Raw genomic sequence first — 12199 nt, forward strand, 5'->3', positions numbered from 1 at the left:
GCCGTGCCCGGCACTCCCAACGGGACTCAAAATATCGTGGACACTGCAGAAGCTGATCTTCCCCACCTCAGTCCTCTCTTTAGGGGAGAGTCCACCCCATCCCAGCACACACCCAGCATCCTGCTGACGCCTAATGGCAGAGGCAACACCCATCATTCTTTTTTTTTTTTTTTCAAGATTTTATTTATTTATTCATGAGAGACTCACAGAGAGGCAGAGACAGGCAGAGGGAGAAGCAGGCTCCTTCTGGGGAATCCCGATGCGGGACTCGATCCCGGGACTCCAGGATCATGCCCTGAGCTGAAGGCAGACACTCAGCCGCTGAGCCACCCAGGCACCTCAACACCCACATTCTTAAGGGCCCTGTTGGTGCTGCAAAAGCCCTGGCACAGAGCATGTTGTGGTCACAGTTAGGTGGGAACAGGGAAATCCTTCACCACGAGGCTGACAAATGGAAATCTGCATCTGGGGTGGGGACGCATCCTGGGTGGGAGGGAAACCCCCGCTGGTCCAGCACATGCAGGAGGGGGTGGGGGGCTCCCCTGCTTGTTGGAGCTCCTCCTGGAGGACACAGGCGCTGTCCTTGCTGAAGGGTGAAATTTCCACGGGGTAGTCACACCTCCCCATGTCAGGAGCCCCAGTAGATTAACCCGAAGGAAGCAGAGGGTTTCTGACAGTAATTGCAAAAAAGCAATCTGGCCTCACCCATGCCACTAAGCCCCCATTAGAGAGCCAAGCGGATATGAAGGCTGGGTCTGGGCTGGACACACTGGGGTTCCAATCCTGGCCCACACTTGCCATCTGAATGCCACTCAGAGACTCCGTTTTCTCATCTGAGAAATGGGCATAGTACTCAGACTAACTTTCACAAGGTTGTGGCCAGGGTGAAATAAATCAGGCAAGGGACACACTCCACACATAGTAAGTGCTCAATAAACACATCTTCTTTTTTATGACAATTTTCATTAAGCCTTGGGTTTCTCCTGAATTGACCACCATCGCCTTGTGTGACCTTGGACAAGTTCTTACCCTGCTCAAGGAGGTCTTGGTTTCCCCATCTGAAAGGCCCAGGTGATTTGCTGGGGCCCTTGCTGCTCTACCATTTCTAGTCACAAGTTTTGTCTCTTGAACTCTGGAGTTTCTCTGCAGCCACGATTGGATTCACCCACTTCCCAGGAGCATCAGCTAGAAAGGTCATAAGGTTAGCTTGAAATGTGATTCCCAAAGTAGATGCTCCTCCATGAAATCCCCTCCCCACCGTGCCCACAACACCCCTATTACCAAAAAGGACAGTATGGTGTGGGACGCTTGGGGGGCTCAGTGGTTGAGTGTCTGCTTTAGCTCAGGCGTGGTCCTGGAGTCCCAGGACCAAGTCCCACATCGGGCTCCCTGCATGGAGCCTGCTTCTCCCTCTGCCTGTGTCTCTGCCTCTGTCTCTGTGTGTGTTTCTCACGAATAAATAAATAAAATCTTAAAAAAAAAAAGCACAATATGGTGTGCCAGCCACTGTTCTACCCACAGCCCATGAGATACAAGCAGCACCTCCACTGTACGTATGAGGAATCCAGGAAACCAAGGCACAGAGAAATTAAGCAACTTGCCCAGCATCACACAGCTCAGAAGTGGCCCAGCTGGGATTTGCATGCAGGCAGTAGGGGCCTCAGCCCCTCAAGCCAAAGAGGCAACAAGTGGTGGAATGTCATGCATAGGACAACCCAATGGCAGGTAACGTTCGGGTGAGCCGAGACCTCCAGGGACATAGACACTGCCCTTTGTTGGCGGACGCCCTGGGCTGGCCTTGTGGAACCACTGCTCGGCCGGGGGGAGGCCAGACCACCTCCTTCCAGCCTGTTGGTCTCAAGAAGATATTCAATGATCTCAGCTGCAGTGCTCGCACGTGCTCTGATGAGCTGAAAAGGCAGAATGAGGAGCCTGCATCACGTCCTGTCGGAGATAATTAGAGGTAACATCACTTTTAAGGAAACAAGCCTGTGGCCAATTGTTCAAGATTGATTAAGTTGGTGGCCCGCACGGAGTAACCGCGGGAGAGGACGGCAGTCTGCCCCGATCACGTCGCCTGCACTTTGCAGAGGTCACCTCCACCCGGGGCCTCGGCTGGGGTGGGAGGCCCGGGTGCATGACTGGCAAGCCCGCAGCTGACATCCTCCCTCCCCAGGGTGGCCGCAGGGAGCTGCTTTAATGGGAATTTGGGGGTGGATGCATGAGAGGAACTGCTTGGTCCCTGGAGGCCAGACAAGGGAAGGTTTCAGGTCTCGCTAGCGTGGGCATTGTTTACAGAGCATCTGCCATGCGTCATGAGGGTATGTAGCCTCAAAGTGTGTTCCAGGCAGAAAGGACTGTGTGTGCAAAGGCCCTGAGGCAGGGGGAGGTCTGGTACATTGAGGCCACACCGGAAGTTCAGCCTGGAGTGAGAACGCTCGGGAGGACCTGGCATGAGATGAGGCCTTCTAAATGCTGTCATGAGCTGCTGGCACTCCTTGAGCATTTTCTCTGCACCAGGCCTCAGGCTCCATGTGCCCTGTAAGAAGGCACTGACATGAATCACAGATCATCGATGAAGAGTCCGAAGGTCAAAGAGCTGAAGTCATTGCCGAGGTCCCATTGGTAGTAAATACATGACAGAGTGAGATTCCTTTTCTCTGTCTTTTTTAAAAAAATATTTTATTTATTTGAGAGAGAGAGAGAGAGAGAGCACAAGCAGGGGAAGAGGCAGGGGCAGAGGGAGAAGCTGACTCTCCACTGAGCAGAGAGCCCAATGCAGGACTCGATCCCATGACCCAGAGAGCATGACCTGAGCCGAAGGCAGACGCCTAACCGGCCAAGCCACCCCGGCACCCCAGGATTCCTTTCCTAACATGAGGCCAAATCCACCCATGCTGAGAACCCAGGCACGAAGGCATCCTTGTGTCGGACCCTGACGCACCACTAGGAGACACCCATGGTGAACGGAAACCACAGTGGGGAACTGCTAAGGCAGGGCCAACACACTGGGTTCCTAGGAGCTAGCGGGCATTATCCTTTTATTTGACATCGACCATCCCAGAGCTATGCCAAAACAGCATTTCCAAACTGTTTGGGGCACACATACTCTCCGGGATGCCCTTTGAAAAACCCATGGTTCCAGTCACTTGAGTTCGTAAAACGCTGTCTCCTCAGCCCCTTTTTGGCAAGTCACAGTGCACATTAATCATATCAAGGCTCGGATAAGTCCTGCTGCCAAGAAACCTACTTAGGTTTCCTTAGCCTGGCCTTTCTGAAATCGTGTGAGCACAAAATCCTTACAATCATCGCCACGGTGGGGGTCTCCCGGGAGAGCTAGTGGGACATACTGGTCGTGGTAACTAAGAGAAGCTAAAATTTTCTCTGACCTTGGAGAAAATGAAAACATTTTGGAGGGCGGGTGAAATAAGCAAGTGATGGAGAAATATTTATTCTTTAAATATTTAAAGGGACTGTTTCATGCAGCAAAAGGAAGACACAGAACTTGATGGTGGCTGCCTTCAAATCCCTGACGGTCTCCCAAGGTGCACGGAGAGATCTCCTCTCTACGTCCAGAGAGCAGAGTTAGGACCAATCAGTGGAGGTTAGCGTAGGAAAGGATTTGGTGCTTTTCACTGCAGATTGAGTGGCCTCTTAGGGAATGAGTTCCCCATCACCACAAGTATACAAGTGTCCTCTGGGAGACTAGTGGATGAGGACTGCCGAAGAACAGATTTTCCTCAACAACCGTGTAGTTTCCAGGGCAAAGAAACGCAACCCAGGCCAGACCAGGCTCAGTTCCCCTCCTCTCTCAAGACCGGGCAGAAAGAAACCAGGCATGTCACATCCATCTGACATTAGGAAAATTCTTATAAATAAAATAGTTCCTATAAAAGCTGTATGAGCTCTCTCCAGTCCATCTCATCTCGACGGTAATAAAACCAAGCCCGTAACTCCAGCGTCGTCTTGCCATCTACAAGAGGAAACGCTTATTTTAAGAAGTATAAAAAGAAAAGTAATTTACAGTCTATTAACATTTTAAAAAGTGTGTTAGCAAGAAGGGGGAATACATTACTGGCTCGACGAGGGGATCTAGAGAGATGAGGAAAGTGGAGTCATATAAATTTCCCCTGGTCTCCGTTTTAACCTGGAGACGCGTAGACTCATCCTGAATCTTCTAGCAGCCCCTCTTCCCCGGAGAAGATGGTCTGATGGTGAAGGGCGGGCCGGGAAGGGTGTAGGTAGGTGGGTGTCATGGGTGGGATGCGGCAGGGGTCCGGAAGGCACATCTGGGTTCCCGGTCGCTCTGGAGGCTGCCGGGCTTCTGGGACCTGGGGCAAGTTGTCCGCTCAGGGGGCATGAATACGTCCCCGGGTCCTCTTGTTTCTTAGCTGATGTAAACGTCTCAGCTTTCAGGCAGGACTTGGGAGGGCGACTGGAGGGGCGATCGGTGACCCTCTCAGGTGCCTGGTGCACGGTAGGTACCCCCCACGCCTGGCCCCTCTGCCCAGTGTCTGGGTCCTCCGTGTGCGTCCCCAGGACTGAGCGAGGCCCTGGGCTGGGAGCTGAGCGAGGTGGGAATGGATTTCTAACCACAAATCGAGGGAAATACATGGAAACAATTATAGAAGGATGGACTCGGAGGAAAAATAAACCATTCCTTCTGAGGAGCGTAGCCACGCAGGACTAGCCGGAGGGAGGAACCGGGGCCTTGGGGGAGATGCCAGGCAGCAGACAGGGGCACCCCACGACATGGGCAAGCTCCACGTGGCTGTCACTTGGGGGCTGGGGCTGAGCCCTGACTCAGACCCTCCCTCGCCGCAACGTCACACGTGAGCCCCTTCTTTCAGTGCATCACACACACCCCACAGACATGGGCCAGTACACTCTCACACATGCTTTACACACACAAGCAGAACACACAATCGCCCACACGTATGCGCACACACACCTCCACGTTCCGCGCACACGGGCCAACGCAATCACACATGCACACATATGCTCATTCACTCACCTTGTACAACACACGCTGTCACAGTCGCACACACACATGCACAGACAAGGCCTAATGTGTCCACATGCCCACACATGCCCATTCCTTATGCCCAGGTGCCAATGTAATCCTGCGTGTGCAAACATGCCACACCTCCCACGTCTCATGTGCATCTCCACATGTGCATGTGCATACTTGATGTATACGCCCACACAAGCACACTTAGGCTGTGTGCATTCACACACATGCATGCACAGTGCCCACACCCTAACACACGTTGCACACCCACAGCCCCACACGCCCGTGACCGGTAACCCTCCCCACTCCGGGGGCCGACACCACACGGTGCAAGTGTCGACACATGCGTGTTCTCCCATGAAAGTGTCCGTGGATTGCAAGTGGGTGTGGGGCTGCTGGACAGACGGCATCTCACGTCTCCGCTGCCTCCCCGCTCCCTGGCCTCTGTTTGTGCAGCTGTTCCCCCCACTCCCAAGTGTGGGGAGGGGTCAGGAAGAGCAACATCACGGAGAGGGCAGGCCACTGCCGGCCCTAATCAAGAATTTCACACCCCCCGACGGGCCCAGGCTCCTCTGCAAAGCCCCCTCATCCAGCTGGGGGGAAGCCCAAAGCTGCCTTTGTTCACAGGCTGCTGGGGACTGCAGGCTCCCCCTCCCACTCCCAGCATAGGGCCCGCCTCCAAGCTTGCCCACTGCCCCAGCCCTGCTACCCGCAGCTGGGTGCCCCCCGCCCCCCAGGGCCCCGCAGCCACCAAATGGGCCTTAGCTGGCACTCCTCGCCGGTTGCCCTGTCCCAGGCCTTCACAGCTCAGGGACGAGCTGCGGACCGCCCCCCCCCCGCTCCCCCCCCCCTCCCCCCCAGCTTGTGGGCTGAGCAAGGGCAGTGGTTTTAAGATTTGCATCTGGAGAGGCCCGTTGTCAGAACTCCGTGCCAGCCCTGCCTCCCACAGTTCTCCTTGCGCAACATCCTCAAAAATACCCCCCTAATCCCACCTCTGGTCAAGCTGTTTTACCCACCACCCATCTCAAATGCCTTTCCTCTCTCTTCTGAGCGGATGGCTATTCCCCATCACCTTTCAAGACCAATGCAGACCAAGACCAATGCCGCCTCCTCCTCCGGGAAGCCCTCCCTGACTCCCTCTCTCCCTCCCTGTGTGTGTGTGTGTGGGGGGGTGAAGTAGGCAGCTCCCTCTGTGCCCTTCACTCCTTGCTCCCCACTGCTGCCTGCGCATGCTAGACGCTGTCAACTTCTTGCTGACTTATTTGTGTCCTGGACCATGAGAGGCCAAGGGCAGGAGCTGGGCTTCCTTCGCCGTAGCCACCCTCACACTGGGGCACAAAGCATGACACATGGTAGATGTTTGTGGAGGGAAGGCGGGGTTACCCGGCAGACAGGTACGAGGAGGTTGTGCATTGCTGCCGTGTATCCAATGAGTGAATTAGATCCCTGATCTTAATTTAAGAGTTAAATAATACCACACATATATTACAAAAGTTAGGTACATTTCCCCTTCCCTCCTGTCATTACCTAGAAAGCTGCCAACTTCTAGATTGTAATTATGTACATGAATAATGAAATTAGCATATCTATCAGCTCACTCCCTGCTCATTACATACCAGGAAGAGCCATGTGTTCCGATTCCAAATCACCCACCTCTGGAGGCTGGCTGGGCTCCGGGCTCTGGCACGGCCTCTCGGGGGGGCTGCATGCACACCCCCCTGTACATCCGCAGCCTGGGGCTTCTGGGAGCCCCCTGGACACCCCCCTGGGTGGGGACTTCACGGCTGGTCAGCCTTTAACTGCATCCGATGGGTGGGTGGGAAGCACTCCCAGCAAGGGGGCTGGTGCTGCCGGATGGTGGCTGGAGGCAGAAGACCTGAGTCCCAGGTCAACTCCACACCACTGCGGACCTGTGCACAGGCCTCCCCAGGGCCGCTTCTCCCACCTGGGACACCCGCCGAGCGGGGATGGCAATGCCTGTCTGCTCTGTCGAGGACTGTGGGTAAACAGGGCCCACTCAGAAAAGCAGTGTCTGGATGCAGACTTGGTTTGGTTCAAGTTCCGGCTTCATCACTCAACTGCTACGTGACTTCTCTCTGACCCTCAGTTTTTCCTTCTGTAGAATAGGGATAATAGGGGCACCCAGGTGGCTCAGCGGTTGAGCGTCTGCCTTCAGCTCAGGGCATGATCCCAGCATTCAGGATCGAGTCCCATGTCGGGCTCCCTGCATGGAGCCTGCTTCTCCCTCTGCCTATGTCTCTGCCTCTCTCTCTCTCTCTCTCTGTCTCTCATGAATAAATAAATAAAATATTTAAAAAAAGAACAGGAATAATAGGGCCAGTGTAGGGATGCAATGACATTCCTTTGGGGCCGGCACATAATAAGTGCTCAGTGAACAAAAGTTATTGTGGTTGCCATTGTCAAGACTGGTGTTCAGCCCAGGCCCGAGGCGAGCTCACTCTCTTATGGACTATATATTTGTGTCCCCCCCCAATTCACAGGATGATCCCCCCTTCCAGTGTGATGGTATTAGGAGGTTAGGCCTTTGGGGTTACTGTCCTTGTAAGAGTCAGGAGAGAGCTTGCCTCCTTTCAGCTCTCCACCACGGGGGCAGGGGGAGATAGAAGACATTGGTGGTGTGTGACCCAGGGGACGGTTCTCACCAGGGCCTGACCATGTAGGCACCCTCACCCTCAGACGTCCCACCTCCAGAACAGTGAGAAATGCTTTCGTGTCTATAAGCCACCGAGTCCGTGCTGTCATTATAGCGGCCCAGGCTGGTGAAGACACTCTCCCCATACAACTTCTCATCACAGACTGGAACCAGAAAGGAAACCAAGAACTCCTCACTCAGGTCCGCTTGGCCTCTCTACCGGGCACCCCCACCTCCTGGACCTCCCCGGAATTGTGTTGGAATCTCAAGTTCTGGACTCTCTCTACCTGATGTTGCCCAAACTGCCCACCGTGTGGAACCGAGACCATGGCCAGGCGGATGGGTGAGGACTGGCCCCGTCCTGGGTGGCATCCACTTGCTCACGCATACTCACTCCCTAGACCGTTTCCCCGGGGCTCACGATGGGCAGTGTGGGAGGCAATGGGGAGCCAGCAGGGCCTTGAGAGCTGGGGAGGGCTAGTTCACAGTCTGGCTCTGCAAGTTATAAATGTCAGGTTGCTCTGGGGACCTTTGTCCAAACGCCTCTGACCCCACAGAGAAGGACTCAGGGCCCCGGCTGGTGGCACCCTGGCACCCCGGCTTTGTCTGCCTAGTACTGCGGGGCCGGCTGGCTTCTCCCCAAGCCCATCAGAGCCCTGAATTGGCTGGGCACCTTTGCCAGCATGACTGTTCCCTCTGGGGGGCACTGAGATGGTCAAGCCCTCTTCCTGGTGCTCACCATCTAGAACTTTGCCACCATGAACTGAGCTTTTCCATCCAGGGACTCTGAGCTGAGCCACACTGTTGCTCATTTCACAGATTGCACATGGGAAGGGTAATCCCAGGATCGTGGCAAGAGTGCCTGGAAACTTCTAGCTGAGACCCACGAGGCTGGGCATCATCAAAAGGAGAGGCTATACAGGACTCCTACTTTTACCACCTCCTCCCTCCACCCACCTCTCCGTGACGCCTGCAGGACACATGCCATGTAGGTATGTGCATGTTGGGAATAACACAGTCATAATCCCAGGAGCCAACAGACTGAACACCTACGGCCACGCCCCGTGCATTTTCCATATGTTCCCTCATTTCAGCCTTGCAGCGCGCTTGGCGCAGTGCCCGGCACACAGAAAGAGCTCGCTAAATGTGCGTACACGAAGGAGTTAATTAAACAACCAAAACAAAAGCAAATACCTTGACTTCAGCCCGGTGCTGGGAGTCAGACAGAGCGATCGCATCCTTGCTCTGCCCCTTAGTAACGGTGTGGCCTTGGCCAAGGGGCGTCCTTTCTCCGACGCTCGAGTGTTCCCATCTGTAAAGTGGGCACGACGCTATCAGTTGAGGAGCCCATGGAGCTCTGTGTACGAAGTGTTGGCACCGCGCCTGGCTCAGCCCGGAGCACAGACAGAAGGTTTTCGCTCTTGCTTTTGTTGTTCCCGATGCTGTTGTTTCCAGCTGTCCACTCAGCTAGCAGTCATGGGTTAGGAAATTAGAGACCAGAGGTCACACATGCGTGGTCTGGAGGCCTCATCCGACTCCCAGATGTGTTTTGTTTGGCTAACATCATGCTTCGTGCATTTTTTTTTAATTGAATTAGTTGCCAACATCTAACGATTGGGAGATTTCACAGAGTTTTGGTCTCTCTTTGGAACTTCAGAAGTTTAGGCCACATCAGAATGACGTTCACCCAGAGCCAAGGTCAGCTGGAGCCGAGAAGCATCCACCTCTTGAGTTGAGGCAGCGTGTCCCCAGGCTGCCCAGTCCCCACCCATCCCTATCGCCTCCCTCCAGGGGGGCCGGTTGTACTCACTGGGGTGGTTGGCCTGCTGCCCCTGGGCGGATTTTACATTTGAAAGCCCCTGCTCTAGATTTTCCCCCTGTGAGATCCACCGAGAAGGGTCCAAGTCCTAGTGAACCAAGCAGAGTTCAACCAGAAGAAAAGCACACACATCACAGTGGCATCGTGGGCTCTTCTCCCAACCTTGCAGCCACGGCCTAGAATGGAGCTCCCACAGCCCCCCAAAAGCACCGTCAGCCCCTGGATGCTGAAAGCCACTCTTCTACCCATGCTCACTTGAGGTACCCACAGACAGCCCCCCAAGAAGGAGGAGAGCAAGCAGGGAGACTGGCTCCCCTCTGACCACCTCTTCTTGACCGTAGATGGGGGCCCAGGGATGAGATGATGATGATGGCACCGTGTGTGTACGCAGGGCCCAGCTTTCAGCCCGAGGTCACACCGACAGACCATCCCATTTGGAAAGTTCTCCTGACATTCCTGAGCCGGGTCGCCTTGCCAAAGAAAACTCAAGCGAGGCTTGTCTTGGCACCGACTCAACCCCCAGCCTCAGCAGGAAAACCAAAAACATTTACACAGCTGGGCCTCGACGCCCGCTCCCCTCAAGAGTTTGTCAGGGCTCGGGCGGCCCGACCGACTCGGGGGGCACCTCTGAAGGGGCCTGTGTTCCCGAGTGCGGCCAAGCAGGCCCGGCCAGACAGCAAACACCGCGGCCATCCCCGGGAGGCGCGAGAGAAAGTGCTAGAAAATGAAGGCCAGCAGGGGCCTGGTGGCTGGGGTTGGCCGGTCCGTGGAGCAGCGCCCCGGACCGTGACCCCATCTGCGCAGGCCCGCCCGGCCCGCCCGCCACCCCAACCTGTGCCCGCTGCCCAAGAACACCCTCCCCAGAAAGGGCCAATGCAAGGCTGGGCCCCTGGGGCCCCCGTGCTGACAGCTTGGGGGACAGCCTCTTTGCCACTCTCCCTGCACGTTCAATTCCCCCGTCTCTTGTCCTGGCTGCCTTTCTAGAGGGTTCTCCAGTGCTCTCCACATCCTCTCCCCTGCCAGGCCCCCTCAATGAGGCTCATCTGGCCTTTCATTCTCGTGACCAAGGATTGTGGCAAAGAAGTCCCAGAGGGTGTGGCTAAAAGCCAGGAGGCCAAACACACCGATGAGAATGCTGGGGGTTGAGGGGGACAAATTACCCATGAAGCCGCTCTCGAATCTTCCACTTGGCCCTCCTCCACCCTACTCCGTCCCCAACCACCAGATTTCTTCATTCTCCCGATGTTGGTCGGGATCATCATTTCCTTTGGTTTTCTTTAGACCAGAGAACAACATGATTTAGTTTGGCCTCTTCCTGAATTATATAGACATGGAATAGTAATAGCAATAGTATTACTTATCCACGGACGGACCCAACCCCAGTAATAATAATTATTATTTTGCATCTGGCTTCTTCCCTTCAACATTACTTGGTGAGACTCCCCTGTGTTGTCACAAGGAGGTATAGCATAGTCATATTCACTGCCGTATAATATTCCGTGGTGTGGCCATGTCAGCATACCTTTATTTTACTACCGATAATTTTGGGTCATTTCCAGCTTGGGGCTATTTTAAGATTACAAATATCTTTCGGTGCCCCAGACACATGGCACACAGCAACTTTTGCTGTCACAAACAGGTTCTGTGATCAAACACAAGTTTGAGAAAAGGCATATTACACAAAACTAAAATCGCCTTTTTTCTCTATAGGACTTGTCAAAGCCTTTCATGTTTCAATGCCTTGATGTGCCCTGTGACTCTTCACAAGCGCCGCCTCTGGGCCAGGTTCAGATGAGGCAAAGGTGAATAAACTTGCCCTAGAGAGTAAGTGGGGAGGTTGGAAAATATTAGCCTTAAAATCTGGGTGTGGTTTTAATCTCTTCCTGACTTGCTGTGCAGGCTTGGGCAAGTCCGTTGCCCTCTCTGGGCTTCCGTTTGCTCATCTGCAAAATGCAGGTTGAGAAATTGTGCCTCCCTAAGAGCCTTCCCCTCTGACACTGCAGTTCCTATGTACAGTTGGTTTCATCAACCTGGAAGATTTGGGATGGGGGGTGCATTTGACCTGAGTCTTGAGGGTTTAGGCACTCCTGGCAGAGGGGTGGGAGGAAGACCACATGGGTGAGATCTGGAATGTCTAGAGCTAGTTTGAGGGGAAGTAAGGAGAACAGAGAGGCTGATGCAGAGAGTTTACTGCATTTCAGTGATGCAGAAAATACAAGACAAGTACAGGGGTGCCTGGGTGGCCCAGCCGGTTAAGCATCTGACTTGATTTCAGCTCAGGTCGTGATCTCAGGGTCCTGGGCTAGAGCCCCACATCCAGCTCCCTGCACAGCCAGGAGTCTGCTTGTCTCCCTCTCCATCTGTGACTCTCTCGGTCTCTGTCTCTCTCAAATAAATAAATAAATCTTGAAAAAAAAGAAAAAAAAAGAAAAGAAAAGAAAGGAAAAGAAAAGAAAAGAAAAGGAAAGGAAAGGAAAGGAAAGGAAAGGAAAAGAAAGAAAAGAAAAGAAAAGAAAAGAAAAGAAAAGAAAAGAAAAGAAAAGAAAAGAAAAGAAAAGAAATAGATAAATAAAAGTCAAATGCTTCTACATTGCCAACCCCATTCCTATCCCCACCCCACCACGGGAACCACCAGAGGCGGTCAGAGACCTTATAACCTAGAGCACAATTCTCAACAGGGGTGAAGTTTGCTCTTTGGGGGCCAAAAATCATCTTA

The 12199-nt window shown here is 53.8% G+C and overlaps 1 long non-coding RNA gene across 1 annotated transcript; it reads right to left on the reverse strand.

The window, feature by feature from the left end:
• Positions 1-3422: 3422 nt before the first annotated feature.
• LOC144299521 (uncharacterized) lies at positions 3423-9390 on the reverse strand. Its single transcript, XR_013366228.1, has 2 exons — positions 8859-9390; positions 3423-3973 (listed from the first exon to the last, which is right to left on the reverse strand). It is a non-coding gene; the product is annotated as an uncharacterized LOC144299521 (long non-coding RNA).
• Positions 9391-12199: the final 2809 nt, after the last annotated feature.

This window comes from Canis aureus, chromosome 27, assembly GCF_053574225.1.
Source record: "Canis aureus isolate CA01 chromosome 27, VMU_Caureus_v.1.0, whole genome shotgun sequence".
Classification (NCBI taxonomy): domain Eukaryota; kingdom Metazoa; phylum Chordata; class Mammalia; order Carnivora; family Canidae; genus Canis; species Canis aureus.